This window comes from Bufo gargarizans, chromosome 1 (assembly GCF_014858855.1).
Source record: "Bufo gargarizans isolate SCDJY-AF-19 chromosome 1, ASM1485885v1, whole genome shotgun sequence".
Classification (NCBI taxonomy): Eukaryota; Metazoa; Chordata; class Amphibia; order Anura; family Bufonidae; genus Bufo; species Bufo gargarizans.
Window position 1 is genome coordinate 420157122 of NC_058080.1, and position 18068 is coordinate 420175189.

An 18068-nucleotide genomic window follows, 5' to 3' on the forward strand; every position below is an offset into this window, starting at 1 on the left:
AAGCCAAGATGAAGGAAAACTTACTGGACAGGTCATCATTCATGTCAAGAATATCACACGGAGACATTGTATACATCACTTTCTATTTCTATTACCCTTTCTGTCACCTTCATAATAGTGATGAACGCCAGGGGCAATATTCGAATTCGCTATATTTTGCCAATATCTGGCCGAGTATTTGTCATAATTTCGCAAATTCGCCAATAATTTCTTGATTGCAAAAATCGGCAATGTAACAGGCGTGGATCACTTTTGCTACATTTTTCAAGCTGCTAGAAGTTTCCTGAGACTGGAGAAAATGGTTGGCATGGCAGAAAATTACAATAGCTTTATATTCAGATAGAGTGCTCCAATATATATGCGATTGCGCAAATCAGCAATTAATGATGCACATATTTTGGCACAATACGTGCAACTTGGCGCACTAAGTATTGTTGCGACATCACAGCTCTATGTCTGTAGTATGTATGTATGGTCAGCTACACTATATCACGATCTAACCTACACTGACTATCTCCCACTAACTATCTGTATTATATACAGTATATATAAACTAACTATCTAATGTAATAGTAACATAGTAACATAGTACATAAGGCCGAAAAAAGACATTTGTCCATCCAGTTTGGCCTGTCATCCTGCAAGCACAGTAAAGCACAGAGCACAGCAAAAACACTGCTGTCTCTCTCAGAACTCCATAAAACTACAGAAAATTGCTGCTGGGGAGGTTCTTATATAGTAAGGGGTAGGCAACTTTCCTATTGGTTACTAGGGATGTTGCTAAGCTCAGACAAAGCCATTGCAGCCTTCTCATTGGCTGACAAGCAAGAAGCGGGGAGGGATCATGGGTTCAGATGGAAAAAAAAAATTAGAAATTTTGCGAATATGAATATATAGCACTATATTCTAAATCTTCACAAATTCTCAAAGTGCGATATTCATGATTAAAATTTGCAATTCGAATATTCGAGCCCAATAGTGATAATCGAGCATGCTTGGCCGAAAACCAGTTCGGCTCGAGCATCTCAATGCCCGGCACAATGCTCGAGTCTCCACCCCGCACATTTCTTGGCTGCCACGCAGCCAATAAACGTGCAGGTAAGTACTGCCCTCACTGTAATGCCGTAGCCATGTTGGCCGCTGGCATTACAGTGATTGGCTGGCCGGAATGCATCTCCAGCGTAAAGTGTGTGCATCCAAAAAATATTTGTGACATCCAGTGTACTTTTTCCGTAGACGGTGTCCACTACAGACAGGGACATTTGCTGCGCCACATCTCCAGTGTAAAGTGTGCACATCCAAAATAAATCTGTGACATCCAGTGTACTTTCTCCGTAGACGGTGTCCGCTGTGGATAGTGACATTAGCTGCGCCACATCTCCAGTGTAAAGTGTGCACATATAAAAAAAATCTGTTACATCTAGTGTACTTTTTTAATAGACGGTGTCCGCTGCAGAGGGACATTAGCTGTGCCACATCTCCAGTGTAAAGTGTGCGCATTTAAAAAATATCTGTGACATCCAGTGTACTTTTTCAATAGACGGTGTCCGCTGTGGACAGGGACATTAGCTGCGCCAGATCTCCAATGTAAAGTGTACGCATCCAAAAATATCTGTGACATCCAGTGTACTTTTTAATAGACGGTGTCCGCTGCGGACAGTGACATTAGCTGCGCCACATCTCCTGTGTAAAGTGTGCGCATCCCCAAAAATATCTGTGACATCCAGTGTACTTTTTTAATAGACGGTGTCCGCTGTGGACAGGGACATTAGCTGCGCCAGATCTCCAATGTAAAGTGTACGCATCCAAAAATATCTGTGACATCCAGTGTACTTTTTAATAGACGGTGTCCGCTTCTGCCAGTGACATTAGCTGCGCCAGATCTCCAGTGTAAAGTGTGCACATCCAAAAATGTATCTGTGACATCCAGTGTACTTTTTCAATAGACGGTGTCCGCTGTGGACAGGGACATTAGCTGCGCCAGATCCCTGTTGTAAAGTGTGCGCATCCAAAAGATATCTGTGACATCCAGTGTACTTTTTCATTAGACAGTGTCCGCTTCTGCCAGTGACATTAGCTGCGCCAGATCTCCAGTGTAAAGTGTGCACATCCATAAAATATCTGTGACATTACCAGTGCCACATCTCCAGTGTAACAACTACGCTTAAAATTTTTATCTGTGACATACAGTGTACTGTACTTTTTACGTACAGGCTTTGGACATAGACATTACCGGTGGTACAGTTTCCTCATCCCAAGTACCTGTGACATCCCCTGTAATTTTTTATTAGCCGCTGGTCACAGCAATGACATTATCGGCGGGATATCTCCTGTGTGATGTTTCTACATCCCATATACCGTTTAAAAAAATAATAATTGCGCATACACTTCCAAATCCTACGGTACTGTACGTGTCACATACTTTCAAGCATATATAACATTTAATATGAAGAAAGCAGTAAGGGACGGGGAAGTGGCCATGATGCTGATGGTGCACGCAGAGGCCATGGCACTGAGAGCGGTGAAACTGTGCCTGCTGCCAGAGCACAAGAAAAACAATCATCCACAATACCTAGCTTCATGTCCCAGTTTAAAGGGCGCCGCAAGACACCACTCTTGAAGTCAGACCAGTGTGACCAGATGGTCGGTTGGATTGCAGCAGATAATGCTTCCAGTCACTTAAGCACAACCCAGTCTTCTACCAAGTCCAGTCTTGGTAATCAAGAGTCTGCTCAACACAATCCTCACCTGGATCCTCCTTCCTCCCACCATGGAGAGTCTGGGCAAACAAGTGATCCTACACTAGGTTATTCCGAGGAGCTATTTTCTGCGCCATTCCTTGATTTGCCCCTCTCGCCAACCACGTTTGAAGAGGGACAGATTTTGTGCCCTGATTCACAAACTCTTGAGCATTCCCAGTTACAAGAGAATGACGGAGGGGAATAGCAATTACTGTTTAATGAGGTGGATGATGATGAGACACAGTTGCCAATAAGTGAGGTTCTTATTAGGTCAACAAGTCAAGAGGATGACCAGAGTGAGGAAGTGGAAGAGAAGGTGGTGGACGATGAAGTCACTGACCCAACCTGAGAAGGTGGAAAGACGAGCGAGGAGGGATCTGCTGCACCACAACAGGCTGGAAAAGGCAGTGGGGTGGCAAAAGGGAGAACATGGGCCACACCAAACAGGCCCGCAAATGTTCAAAAGAGCCCCCCCTTGCAGAAATCTCCCTTGCCAAGGGGTAGGTGTTCCACAGTATAGCGTTTTTTTGAGGAAAGTGTGGACGACAAAAGAATAAGTAGTTTGAAACCTGTGCTGTACTAAAATGAACCAGGTGTGAACACTAGCAACCTAACCAGGATCAGCATAATCCGCCACATAGCATCCAAGCTCCGTAATAAGTGGCCCGAACACCTGGGTCCACTGTCTGTGTCTGTGGGTCACACCACTGCCTCCTCCTCCCCTGTGTTACATGCTGGCCAATCCCCTGTCGAAGGCGCAGGTCCGGATGCCTCCTGCCCTGCAACTGGACTTCCCAAGCACCATCAGTGACCACATACACTTCCGTGTCCCAGCGCAGCGTACAAATGTCGTTACCCCAGGCATTTCAACAAAAGCGCAAATACCCAGCCACCCACCCACAGGCCATAGCACTAAATGCGCTACTTTCAAAATTACTGGCCCTGGAAATGTTGCCATTTAGGCTTGTGGACACTGAGGCCTTCCGCCGCATGATGTCGGTGGCTGTCCCGTGTTACGCAGTCACCAGCCATCACTATTTTTCAAGATGTGCAGTGCCCGCTGTACACAATGTGTCCCGTAACATCACACGTGGCCTGACCAATGCAGTTACTGGGAAGGTCCACTTAACCATGGACAGGGACACTACATTTTCCTGACTGCACACTGTGTGAACGTTGTGGAGGCCGGAAGCGAGTCGTACCCAGGGATGGCTATTGGCGCTAAGGGTCCTAATTCCATCAGGGTTTCCACCACCACCTACATTAGTGGCTCCACTTCTCCTCCTCTGCCTCCTTCTCCACTTCCACCCCAGAATTATCCTCTTGCAGCACCAGTCAGCCATCAGTTGGTAGCTGGAAGCAGTGTAGCACTGCAGTGGGGAAGCAGCAACAGGCCGAGCTGATCTGCTTAGCGACAAACATCACACCGCCGCAGAGCTATGGCAGGGGATAAGAGACCAGACTGAGCTGTGGCTCTCACCACTCAACCTAAAACCAGGCATGGTTGTGTCTGATAATGGCCATAACTTGGTTGCGGCTTTAGAGCTCGCCAAGCTCACACACATCACATGCCTAGCTCACGTCTTAAACTTAGTGGTTCAGTGGTTTCTCAAAACCTACCCCAATTTACCTGAGCTACTGGTGAAGGTGCGCCACGTGTGTGCCAATTTTGCAAGTCATCAACAGCTTCAGCCGGTCTGTCAACGCTCCAGCAGCGCTGGAAATTGCCAGAGTAACCATCCCACTTCTGTGTCTACTCAAACGCTCGATTCTCACCATTAAGGACGACACTTTGCATGTGAAAGAGGTGGAAATGGGGGAAGACATTACACAGGGTGATAGCCAGACCACCCTCAGTTTGTCTTCTCAGCACGAATTGGACGATGGGAGGAGGAGCAGGAGACGGTTGCCTCCACTACAGAGGGTAGTACCCATGGAAGTTTAAATCCATCTGTTCTGCGTGGGTGGGCAGAAGAGGAGGAAGAGGATGAGGAGATTGAGAGTGATCCTCCTGATGACAACAGCAAAGTCTTGCCTGTTGGTACTCTGGCACACATGGCTGCCTTTCCAGCGACCCACGCGTTATGCGCATTTTAGACAACACGGATTACTGGTTGTTCACCCTCCTCGACCCCCGCTACAAAGAGAACTTCTCATCTCTCATTCCTCCGGTGGAGAGGACGAGCAAAACGATGCAATCCTAGAAGGTCCTTGTTGAACAATTGCTCAAAAAATTTCCATCTGACAGCGCTGGCGGCAGATTCCGTAGTTCCTTGGACAACCGAGGAGGAGAGACAAGGGGCACACACAGCAGTTACAACAGAGGCAGGCAACACTCTCCAAAACCTGGGACAGTTTCATGACACCCCGCCAGCACCCTCACCCCGATGCACAACCTACTGTGACAAGGAGGGAAACATTTTGGAAGATGGTGAAGGAGTACATAGCACACTGTGTTAGCGTCCTCAATGATCCCTCAGTGCCTTACATGTACTGGGTGTCCAAGCTGGACACATGGAACAAACTGGCGCTCTGTGCCTTGGAGGTGCTGGCCTGCCCTGCCGCCAGCTTTTTGTCTGAGCTGGTATTTAGTGCTGCTGGTGGCATTATAACAGATAAGCATATCCTCCTGTTAACTGAAAATGCTGACAGGTTGACTCTTATGAAAATGAACAAGGCCTAGATTGACCATGACTTCTCGACTCCGCCAGAGAAAAGCGGCTGAACATAAAGGCAATTTTTAAATGTGTTGTTTATAATGTACCGAATACACTGTATTCCCATGCACCCCTTCCACCACAAACATGGATATATGGTTGAATCTTCCTTTTCACAGCCTCCTCCTCCTCTTCCATCATATAAAAATGCTTATTCGTAGCATATAATGCCCTCGCATATATACGTTTTGCGTATAATATTTTAGAGGGTCAGCTCAGCTGCAGGCCCTCGCATATAATTTTTTAGAGGGTCAGCTCACCAGAATGCCCTCACCTACAATCTTTTACAGGGTCAGCTCACCTGCAGGCCCTTGCATATATTTTTTTTAGAGGGTCAGCTCACCAGCAGGCCCTCAGCTACAATCTGTTACAGCATCAGCTCACCAGCAGACCCACACCTAAAATCTTCTACAGGGTCAGCTTATCTGCGGGCCCTCGCATATAATTTTTTTGAGGGTCAGCTCAGCTGCAGGCCCTCGCATATAATATTTTAGAGGGTCAGCTCACCAGCAGGCCTTTACCTACAATCTTTTACAGGGTCAGTTCAGCTGCAGGCCCTCACATATAATTTTTTACAGCGCCAGCTCACCAGCAGACTCTCATCTACAATCTTTACAGGGTCAGGTCACCTGCAGACCCTCACATATAATATTTTACAGGGCCACCTCACCAGCAGGCCCACACCTAAAATCTTTTACAGGGTCAGCTCCCCAGCAGGCCCGCATCTAAAATCTTTTACAGGGTCAGCTCACCTACAGGCCCTCACATATCATTTTTTTTGATGGTCAGCTCAGCTGCAGGCCCTTGCATATAATTTTTTAGAAGGTCAGATCACCAGCAGGCCTTCACCTACAATATTTTACAGGGTCAGCTCAGCTGTAGGCCCTCGCATATAATTTTTTAGAGGGTCAACTCACCAGCAGACCCTCACCCACAATCTTTTACAGGGTCAGCTCACCTGGAGGCATTTGCATATAATTTTTTACAGGGTGAGCTCACCAGCAGGCCCGCAGCTAAAATCTTTTACAAGGTCAGCTCACCTGCAGGCCTAGCAATATAATTTTTTAGAGGGACAGCTCACCAGCAGGCCATCAATCATAATTTTTCATGGGTGTATGATGCCCTCTTTTATGTGATATACAGTTTGTATCGGAGTGCCCGAACCATTTCAGTGGTGTTTCTATCAATTAAGGAACTTTTCGTATGAACCAGACACCCTCCCCTCTTTAGAGCAGGGGTACTCCAATTGACTTCCATTGTGCTTGGTAGAGCACCCAAGCATCCCGAGGTGTTCGGCCCGAGCCCCCGAGCACTATGGTGCTCGATCAACACTGGAGCCGAACACTACTTCATAATACTTGACACTGAACCTTTTTTTTTTTTTTGGTAATAACTGTTTTCATCTTTCAATATACTTTCCACCTTCCCTTAAAAGTTATTCAATTACAGTGGAAAATTCTTCGGCCAATGTTATTAGATTAAGATGTTATTTTCGCTATACACATTGGCTGCTTACTGAAATTATGCAAGGAGTCAAGTTAATTTATATATTGAGTGCCAAAAGATCCATGTTTTGGATGGGAAGTAGATTCATACGTTGAAATGATACAATGTGTAGTAGAGCATAACACGGAACTCACCTGGAGTTAAAAATCTTCTTGCTTTATTGCTTTCTGTGGATTACATAAACATGGAAATGAACATCTAGGCGACGGCTGTTTCGTGCATACCTGCACTTCGTCTGGCCTTTCCCACACAAACTGTGGAACGCCCCTAACCCCTTCAAGACCAAGCTAGTTTTTACCTTCAGGACCAGGCCATTTTTAGCAAATCTGAGATGTGTCATTTTATGTGGTAATAACTTTAAAACGCTTTTAATTATCCAGGCCATTCTGAGATTGTTTTCTTGTCACATATTATACTTCATGACAGTGGTAAAATTGAGTCCACAAATTGTATTTTTATTTATAAAAAATACCAACAATTTGGAATCATTTGCAAATTTCAATTCCTCTATTTTTATAATAGACAGTAATACCTCCAAAAATAGTTATTACTTTACATTCACCATATGTCTACTACATGTTTTGATCATGTGAATGCCATTTTATTTTTTGGGGACGTTAGAAGGCTTAGAAGTTTAGAAGCAAATCTTGAAATTTAATAATAGAAACCACCCAAAAATGACCCCATTTTAGAAACTACACCCCTCAAGGTAGTCAAAACTGATTTTACAAACTGCTAACCCTTTAGGTGTTCCACAAAAATTAAAAGAAAAAGGAGATTACATTTCAGAATTTTACTTTTTTGGCATATTTTCCATTTTAATCCATTTTTTCCAGTAACAAAGCAAGGGTGAACAGCAAAACAAAACTCAGTATTTATTACACTGATTCTGTAGATTTGTGATCGTAAACAGCTGTACAGGCACACGGCAGGGGGCAGAAGGAAAGGAATGCCATATGGTTTTGTAGGGCCATGTCACATTTGAAGACCCCCTGATGCATCCCTAGAGTAGAAACTCCAAAAAAAGACCCTATTTAGTCAGTCTGCCAGTCTGCGTCTTGGTTGTTATATATGTTGAAATAATTTATCTGTAGGTAAGACCACCAATATTAGATCGAATCATCCAATCCCTCTAGGTATCCCTCAAAATGCAGTGCTCAGGTAAATGATCGTTATCTTATTATTTTACTCATTTATACAGCGCTAACATATTCTGCAGAAATGTGATCACTTAAAGAAGAACTCCCACAAAAATATGTATTCTCTGACCTGATAGAAAGGTGCATGATGTAATCTGTAGTGAATATAATCTTCTCATCAGTGACTGTATCTGTGAGCTATCCTCTCCATTCTAACTTTGTGTCATGTGACCAATTTTGATCGCCAACTGACACAGGACAGGAAGTCAGTTACTTCTCTATTCATTCCTATGAGACTCAGAGTGAGGATGCCATAGGAATACATAGAGAAACTGACTTCCTGTGTATTTGGAAAGTCTGATTGCTGGTCACATGACACAGGTGAGAAGCATTAGGGAGGTATACATTACAGACAATGGTAAGAAGATTACAGTAACTACAGATTACATCATGTACCTTTCTAGAAAGTCATAGAATAAAAAAAATTGTGCGAGTTCTTTAAAAAGGTACCTATTTCCTTCTGGGCTCACAATCTCAGTTCTAAATTAACCTGTCAGTATATTTATATAGTGTAAGAGCAAACCAAAATATCAGGAGGAAAACCAAGAAAATATGGGGAGAACATATGCAGGTGTCGCCCTTGAATCCTGGACCCAGCCACCATAAAGCAACAGCCCTAATCACTGAACCATTGTGCTAACGACTGACCTACAATGGCCTCTTCATTATGTACATAGGGCTGCACTGTACAGTACTGTACAATACTGCAATACCCAGCACAGCTGCTACAAAGTTTGCAACAATGTGCCCAGTGGAGAAATGTAGACAAACAAGAGACTACAGTACTCAAGTGTGTCCATTGGCCCCTTTGAACAAAACCTATGGTGTCAAGAGTTGGGCCCCAACTGGTCAAATATTGATGGCTTTTCAAAAGATAGGCCAATATTTTTTTAAACCTAGATAAACACTTTGATTCTCATATTGGCATTATATTATACGAACTGATAAGACTGTCAGAGTATGGTGCTATAAGGGCACTTTTTGATACTCAGCAGGCACCGTATGACACAAAGTAGATACTATAAGGCTCAACATACTTTTTGGCACTATGGGGGTTATTTACCAAACTGGTGTAAAGTAGAATTGGCTTAGTTGCCCATAGCAATCAATCGGATTCCACATTTCATTTATTAAAGCTCCTTTGAAAAAGGAAAGGTGGAATCTGATTGGTTGATATGGGCAACTAAGCCAGTTCTACTTTACACCAGTTTGATAAATGATCCAATATGTGTGGACTGTTGGCTTGAGTTGGGAGAAGGGTGTTTACTCCATGTCTTGGCAATTGTGGTAGGGCAATGTGTGTGTTACTCTGGGCATGTTTTGCTATTTTCTGCACACTACATAGCATTATACCAATAAACTTGGCCAAATACCGCAACAAAAACAATAATTATGTCTAATTAGACAAATGCCTATGGCATAGATCAACTACAAAACCTATAAAGAATCTGCCAGACCGCATGAAAATACAATACCAATTTATTAAACATGATTAAAGGGACAATACATAATAAGACAAACAAAACAAGTACAGGGACAAGGCAACATCACCAGAGGAGAGCACACTGGCAACAAACCACACTGCTTCACATTATGAAAAAGAAAAAGATAAATTGCAAGTGCAATCATATCAGTACAATCAATTATAACAGCAGAGTGTATTACCCATGCTGTGCCTCCTTCGGGATGGTGCCAACCCCGACACGCGTTTCAACGAACCTTAGTCTGGGGGACACTACATAGCACTATGTGGGCATGTATGGTTCCACTTGGCTATATTTAGGAACAGTTGTGCTCTATGTTAGCAAAATATGGTACTCTATAGACACAGTTTATCACAATGTAACACTGTTTGGCTCTAAAGGATATTTTAAGAGTATACAGATTTTTTGTATAGTTCTCTGGGCAATGTTTGGCCTAATTTTGGTATGCATGGATCTGTTGTATGTGGGCTTGGTATGGTACAACATGGGCTCTATTTGTAGTACTTAGTTCTGATGTCTCTAGTATTAAAAATTCACCCATAGTGCTCCCTGTAACAACCCCAACACCATTTTTCAACCAGCGAAACTTAACATATATTTTAGCGTACACAGAAATCAAACTGACTTCCTTGCATAGATCAACTGTTGGTGTGGGGGGGAATGAAAACTGAATATAACTGTACAAAACATGCTTTACAATCCAGATGGTACCATGTTAAATCTCAGTGAAAACACTAGAAAAAGAAGGCTGAAATCTGGGTTAGAGCACTTTCAGACAGTGTTGGTGTGGGTTGTGAAAATAGCAATATAAGTGTACAACATGTGTTTTACAATCCAGAGGGTACTGTTAAAAAAAAAAAAATGTAAGTGAAAACACCTGAAATAGTCAGAAATCTCATACAAGGCTGAATTTCCTTGTGCTTTGTGATAACAAATAGATTTTTCCTGAAATGTCGGTAAAAGAAAATACATACTCATCTAATCCATTTGTGCGTGCAGAGGCCGCCACGGCCATCTTGAATTGAGATCCAGCGCAAAATCTTGTACGTGGTGACTAGAAATGGCCTTGTGGTTCGGCCGATGGTTATTTCGTGGCAAACTTTGCTCGGGTTCGCGATTCGACAAACATGCAAACATATGGCGATATTTGCACGCGTCATTTTTTTTGCATAGCGCCGAACTTTGACCTATGACACATCCATCGAGTGGGACAGGACAGCCAATTGAGACGTTTCAGAACATGGACACAAACCCTACCCTATAAATAAACCTGATCTGGCCGCCATTTTACATTCAGTCTTTTGCCAGTGTAGGGAGAGGTTGCTGTGTGGAGCAGTGACAGACTGTTAGGGACACCAAACGATAGCTAATAGGGCCACAAAAGTCCTTTTAAGGACTGGTATAGGTGTATTGATAAGTGTAACATACTGAGGGTGTGATATAGTTATAATATACTTTCTAACATAGAAAATATATTATAGTGCATTTGTATTGTCCCGCAGTTGTGTGCGGTTCTGCTGCGATACTGCAGCCACACAGAGGGACAAACGCTATTGGAATAACTAATTTCAACTGGTATGATTTACCAGTTGCCCCCCAAAACTGATTGAGGCAGAGGTGTGATATACCTATAATATACTTTCCATATAGTGCATTTGTATTGTGCAGGAGTTGTGTGCGGTTCTGCTGAGATACCCCAGCTTTATAGAGGTACAAAAGCTATTGGAACAAACAATATCAACTGGTGTAATATACCAGTTGCCCCCCCAAAAAACCTGATTTAGGCAGGGGTGTGATATACCAAGAATATAATTTCCATATAGTACATTTGTAATTTGCAAGAGTTGTGTGCGGTTCTGCTGAGATACCGTAGCTATACAGAGGGACAAACGCTATTGGAACAAATCATTTCAACTTGTGTGATATACCAGGTGCCCCCCAAAAAACTGATTGAGGCAGGGGTGTGATATATCTATAATATAATTTCAATATAGTACGTTTGTAATTTGCAGCATTTGTGTGCGGTTCTACTGAGATACCCCAGCTATACAGAGTGACAAACGCTATTGGAACAAATCATTTTAACTGGTGTGATATACCAGTTGCCCCCCCAAAAAACTGAAGCAGGGTTGTGATATACCTATAATATAATTACCATATAGTACATTTGTAATTTGCAGGAGTTGTGTGCGGTTCTGCTGAAATACCCTAGCTATACGGAGTGACAAACGCTATTTGAACAAATAATTGCAACTGGTGTGATATAACATTTGCCACCCTAAAAAAAAACTGATTGAGGTAGGGGTGTGATATACCTATAATATACTTTCCGTATAGTGCATTTGTAATAATCATTAAGCGGTTCTATATACCTGCTTCCACAAATACTGCTCTTCTATAAGGACTTTGTCACAGGGTCCTATTGAAAATGACAGGCAGAGTAAGAGGCCGGCCATTCCGCAGGTGTGGTAGGGGTCGGGCAGGTGCACCAGGCCGGAGCCTAAGTGCAAAGTTGGATAAGGTGCGTGCTAGCTAGAGTTGGTTGAGGGGTTCACTCAGCCTTCCGCTTCTGCACCCTCCTCATCCTCTGTATCTGCACCCTCCTCACTCTCTGATGTGTGCACCCCCAAAGATACCACCACCATAGCCCCTCCATTCGAGTCAGAGGAATTATTTTCCCATCAATTCCCAGACCTCACCGATGTGCAGCCATTCTTGGCATCGGATGAGGAAGAGGAGGTAGCAAAGGCTGCCACCCAGCGGTCTGACGACAGTACCCAGATAAGCCCAAGGAGGGTGGTCCCCACCGTTGCTGCCTACTCCGAGATCTCTAATGTCAGTGGTGGTTAGAGTGACAATGATGATGTGTCGATGGACGTCACGTGGTTGCCCACAATAGAGGAAGAGGAGGGGAGTTCAGAGGGAGAGACGGAGCAGCAAATAGGGAGAAGAAGGAGGAGAAGCAGGCAGAACTCGCAGTGCACATGAGGCAAAAAGCTGACTGCAAATGTATCTGGAGTGAGCCATTTATCATGCACGGTCACATCTGGCGCTCCCAGGACGCTGGCACATGGCTCAGCAGTGTGGGCTTTTTTTAACGTGTCATATGCTTATAATAGTGTTGCCATCAGAACCCACAAAGCCACACTCTGCTCCTTCTCCTTCTCCTCCCCTTTTTCCTCCACTTTACCTTCCACCGTGCCGTCGTCACGTTCATCTGGCACAAGGCAGGCTTCCCAAATGTTCAAGCGTAAAAAAATGATGCCGGATAATCCTTTTGCCCAACGGCTGACTGCTGGCTTGTCGGAACTGCTAGCCCGCCAACTACTGCCATATAAATTGGTGGACTCAGAGGCCTTTAGAAAATTTGTGGCCATTGGAACACCACAATGGAAGGTCCCCGGAAGGAAATATTTCTCCCAGAAGGGCATCCCATAGCTATATGGCCACGTTCAGCGGCAAGTGAATGTATCTCTGGCACACAGTGTCGGTGCCAAGATACATCTGACCACAGACATGTGGTCTAGCAAACACGGGCAGGGAAGGTACATAACTTTTACTGCCCACTGGGCGAACCTTCTGACGGCCGTCAAGCATGTAACCCGTGGCACTCGTGTGGATTTGGTGTTACAGCCACAGATTGCATGCAGGTCTGCCTCTTCTTCTCCTTCTCCTACTCCATCCTTCGTCTCCTCCTCAGCTGACTTCTCCTTTTCCACTGCTACCGCCTCTTCCACTGCACCCCCCAGCTCCCCAGAATCGATTGGACGTGCCAGGTGAGACGTTGCCATGCTGTGCTGCGGCTGTTGTGCCTGGAAGCCAAGAGCCACACCAGTCCTGCACTCCTTTCAGCTCTACAGTCACAGGCCGATCAGTGGCTAACCCAGCTCAATTTGACAGTTGGTAAAGTGGTGTGAGACAACTGTGCCAATCTGCTGAGCGAGCTGAAACAGGGCAAAATGAAACACTTCCTGAACTTAGTCGTGCAGTGATTCAGTGCCAAATACACTGGGGTCCAGGACGTCTTGCGGTAGGCCAGGGAAATCTATGCCCATTTTAGAAGATCTTTCCTCATGACAGCCTACAAATATCCGCCACCACCCAGAACAAATAATGGTCCCTGTCTTAGGTAAATACAGAATACAGCGGCATAAAAGGCCTTTTCTGTCCGGTGAATGCCTAATGTTTGGGACCTCGGAGGAATTCAACACCTGTGACGACCATGTGTTATCGAATTTCAACTATTATCATTTTTATTTTTTATTTTTCAAGAGGGGGGATTTTGTTAGCCATCTTTTTAATCCAATTTTATATTTTTAGTTCTTTTAAACATATGTATTTGACATCTATTTGTACTGGCCAGCAGTAAAATTGATATCTAATGACCGTCTAATATACCTCCAGCCACATAATTGCTTGTTCTTTTCTGTCCGGTTAATGCCTAATGTTTGTGGCCTGTACTACACTGGCCTGCAGTCAAATTGATATTGAATGGCTGTCTAATATACCTCCAGCCACATAATCATTTGATCATTAATGTACGGTGAATGCATAATTTTAGGTCCTGTAATCTAACTGGCAAACAGTAAAATTATTATACGGTGACCGTCTAATTTACCTCCAGCTACATTACCAATTGTGCTTTTCTGTACGGTGAATGAATAATTTTTTGGGCCTGTAGTCCACTGGCCTGCTGTAAAATTGATATCCATTTACCGTCTAATATACCTCCAGCCACATAATCACTTGATCTTTTATGTACGGTGAATGCATACATTTTGTGGCCTGTAATCTAACTGGCCAACAGTAAAATTGTTATACAGTGACTGCCTAATGTACCTCCAGCCACATAATCACTTGTTCTTTTCTGTCCGGTGAATGCCTAATGTTTGGGACCTCGGAGGAATTCAACACCTGTTGAAGACGACCACGTGTTATCGAATTTCAACTTTTTTTTCAAGAGGGGGGATATTGTTAGCCATGTTTTTAATCAAATTTAATATTTTTTGTTCTTTTAAACATATGTATTTGACATCTATTTGTAGTGGCCTGCAGTAAAATTGATATCCAATGATATTCGTCTAATATACCTCCAGCCACATTATCACTTGCTATTTTCTGTCAGGTGAATGCTTAATTTTTAGGGCCTGTACTCCAGTGGCCTAAAAAAAATTTTTTCTAGGCTCCAGCAGGCCACATTTTTGACAGTTTTTCTTTAAGACGCATATAAATAGCCCCTTATTAAAATAAATATTTTTGTGGGAATTTTTGCCATTGATCCCCCTCTGTTATGTCACTGTTTATGTTGTGGGACGATTTGTGCACTTCTTGTAAGTATTTGGTGTCTGCAATAATTACCTGAAGGTTTTTCCGGTTCGCCTGCCATTAAAGTGAAAGGAGCCCGCTGAAAACTTGCGGTCCGCGAAGATTTAAACGTTCGCGAATATTCCCAGCCGATGTTCGTCCATCACTAGTCGTGACGTATGACGTCATCACCCTGACAAGTGTGATGACGTCATTACGCACCACGTGAGATTACAAGATAGCAGTGGCGGCTTCTTCACGATCAAATGGATAAGGTAATATTATTATTTTTTTACCTGGTTAACCCCTGAAAACCTATTATCACTTTTATTCTCATAAGCCACGATCAGCGATGAAAGCGGCATCTGAGGGGTTCAATGATGGGGGGTGGAGCGATCACCATTCTCCATCATTGCGCCAGCTACTACGAAGTAATTCTTCACAAAAAATATTCCTTTGTGAAATTCGGTAAAGTAGCCAAATCAAATTTTTGATAACTTTGGTCATCTTTAGACAGGGCATCTTCACACATTTCAAGTTTTGGTGTGGTTTGCGAAAATAGCAATACAAGTGTACAACGCATATTTTACAATCCAGAGGGTATAATCTGAAATCTATTAGTGAAAGCCCCAGAAATAGTAGACTGAAATTCGGGTCAGGGCATCTCCAGGCATTTCAAGTATTGTATGGGTTTCAAAAAACGCAATGTAAGTGTACAAGCGTGCCCACTCCCCCTCCTTCCTATTACATGTGTCAAGTGTTCCCATTAGGTACTGGAGCTGATAGGCCTGAACAAGAGAAGCAACACAGTCAAGCAGATGCTAAAGTATATAAAGCAACAAAAATCCTGCTTACTGGGCAAGATGGTCAGCGGCAATGGCCGCAACCTAGTGGCCACACTGACCCTAGGGCAGTGATGGCTAACCTTGGCACTCCAGCTGTGGTAAAACTACAACTCCCAAGATGCCCCCCTTGCTTGGCTGCTCCCAGAACGCTATAGAAATAAATGGAGCATGCTGGGAGTCGTAGTTTCACCACAGCTGGAGTGCCAAGGTTAGCCATCACTGTCCTAGGGGAAATAACACATGCTTCCTGCAAGGTGCATATTGTGCTAAACCTAGTCATGCAACGCTTTAAAAAAAAAGTAAACTGTCTTGTGTAAGGTGGCAGCAATGTCCACAATACTGTCCTGTAGAGCGTCTGTATGAGCATCGGACACCTGTGAATGATTTTGTCAAGCACCAGACCGCCTCAACAGGGAGCATGTCTTGTTTTAAGGTCAGGCAATGGCAGCTCATTGAGATTTCAGGTGCTGAAGCCCTTCGAAGATGCCACAAAATTTGTCAGTAGGGACAATTGCGGCATGAACAATCTCATCCCCTTATATTTATCTTAGAACAGATGCTGATGCTCATGCAGCAGGGGACAACAGCAGAAGAATAGCTAACAGATAATTTTTCTAGGCTCATTCAGAAAAAGCTACTTTTTCTTGTGTCAATTAACACTTGTGTGTGCATTCTGCCCCCATTAAGGAATAATTTTTGGAGGCTTGATCCTAACAAGCTACTCTTTCTTCTGACAAGTAGAACTTGTGTGTGTCATATGGACAGGTATTCTGGTCCCATGAAGGCATAATTTTTGGACGCTTGGTCCTCCAACTTGCTAATGATTTTTTAAACACTGTGGGGGGAATTTATCAAGACTGTGCAAAGGAAAACTGGCGGAGTTGCCTGTAGCAACCAATCAGATTCCAGAGATCCCTTGAAAAATGAAAGGATCAATATGATTGGTTGCTATAGACAACTAAGCCAGTTTTGCTTTACACCAGTTTTGATAAATCTCCCCCTGTGCATTTTTAAACACCATCTGCCACTCATAAGTAACAATTTTTTGATTCTTTGGATCATAACAAAGCATAACACATGCAACGGTGCAGTGTGTTTTTAAACATGTTTGTTAATGCAGACAAACACCCATAGCTATGTATGTCAGTATCACGCTGCCATTGTTTACTATTGCTGTCACTGCACTCAAGAGCACTCAAAATAATGAAAAGAGAAAACATGTTTTCCTAAAAATTCTGAGTTTTAGGAGACTAGAGGGTGTTATATACGAATTTTCAGGGCAATTTGAGCCAGTTTGGTTCGGGTACAATTGATTTGCATCTAAATCGGAACCAAAGCGATTCTCAAAAGGTTCCATCATCTCTAGTGGAAATTAATTAAATTCCATTTTCTGAATGTCCTTGCTTATTTCTATATTTCTTTGCCTGAAATTTTTTAGTAGCTGCTAAAATTTTATTTCTAAAAAGTCATCAATTACATTAAGTTAAAGTATAGGATTTTATTTGTTTTGTGTTCTGCATGATTTTATTTACTACTGTGGTGGCAGGAGGAGAGATTTATAAAGGAAGTGTACTAATCAATCTCCTACACTGTACTTATAAAAGCATGCTATAAAATGAAGACTAATATGCTGTTGAAGAAGTACAAAACAGCTGCAATGAAGCTGAGCACAGAAGCTACAGGTAATGTATTGCTTTCCATTATAATATGCTGCGTGTAAGTAAAACTTTCTTATTCAGGCCAGCAAATTTACTAGCTGGACATTTATCAATGCTGTAAAGCTACTTTTGTGGCATTAAAAAGATACACATTATGGTGCAAAGCACACCATAGTTACACCATAATTTGTGCCTTTTTAAGCTTCTCAAAACTTTGATGGTGAGAAAAGAGTGGGGCTTAGCGGGAAGAGTGGGGTTGGGCATTGATGGAACAGAAGCAGGCAGAGGCCAGATTCACTAATTTACACCAGAAACTTTAGCAAGTTATAGCTCAATACTATGCCAGCCCCAAACTAGTGTAGATTGATTGATCAGATTTATTAAGAGGCATCTGTTCTTAATAAATTAAATGCATCTCACAATCTTTCATTATGACTACGGTATGATCCTCCGCGCCGCTTATCAGTTCAGTCGCTCTTTTTTGGACAGGACAGCCTTTTGATGAACTGTTGCCAAAAATGTAATGCATGATTAATTTTTGTCATATAATTGTCATCACTTTTAATTAAATTTTAGCATTAACTGACCAGAAAATAAACAATTAAGCATTAACT

General features: G+C 43.0%; 1 protein-coding gene across 1 annotated transcript in view; it reads right to left on the reverse strand.

Annotated features, from left to right (window-relative positions):
- GRIN3A (glutamate ionotropic receptor NMDA type subunit 3A) overlaps positions 1-18068 on the reverse strand; it is a 255993-nt gene that overhangs the window by 227728 nt on the left and 10197 nt on the right. The gene's annotated exons all lie outside the window — the stretch shown is intronic.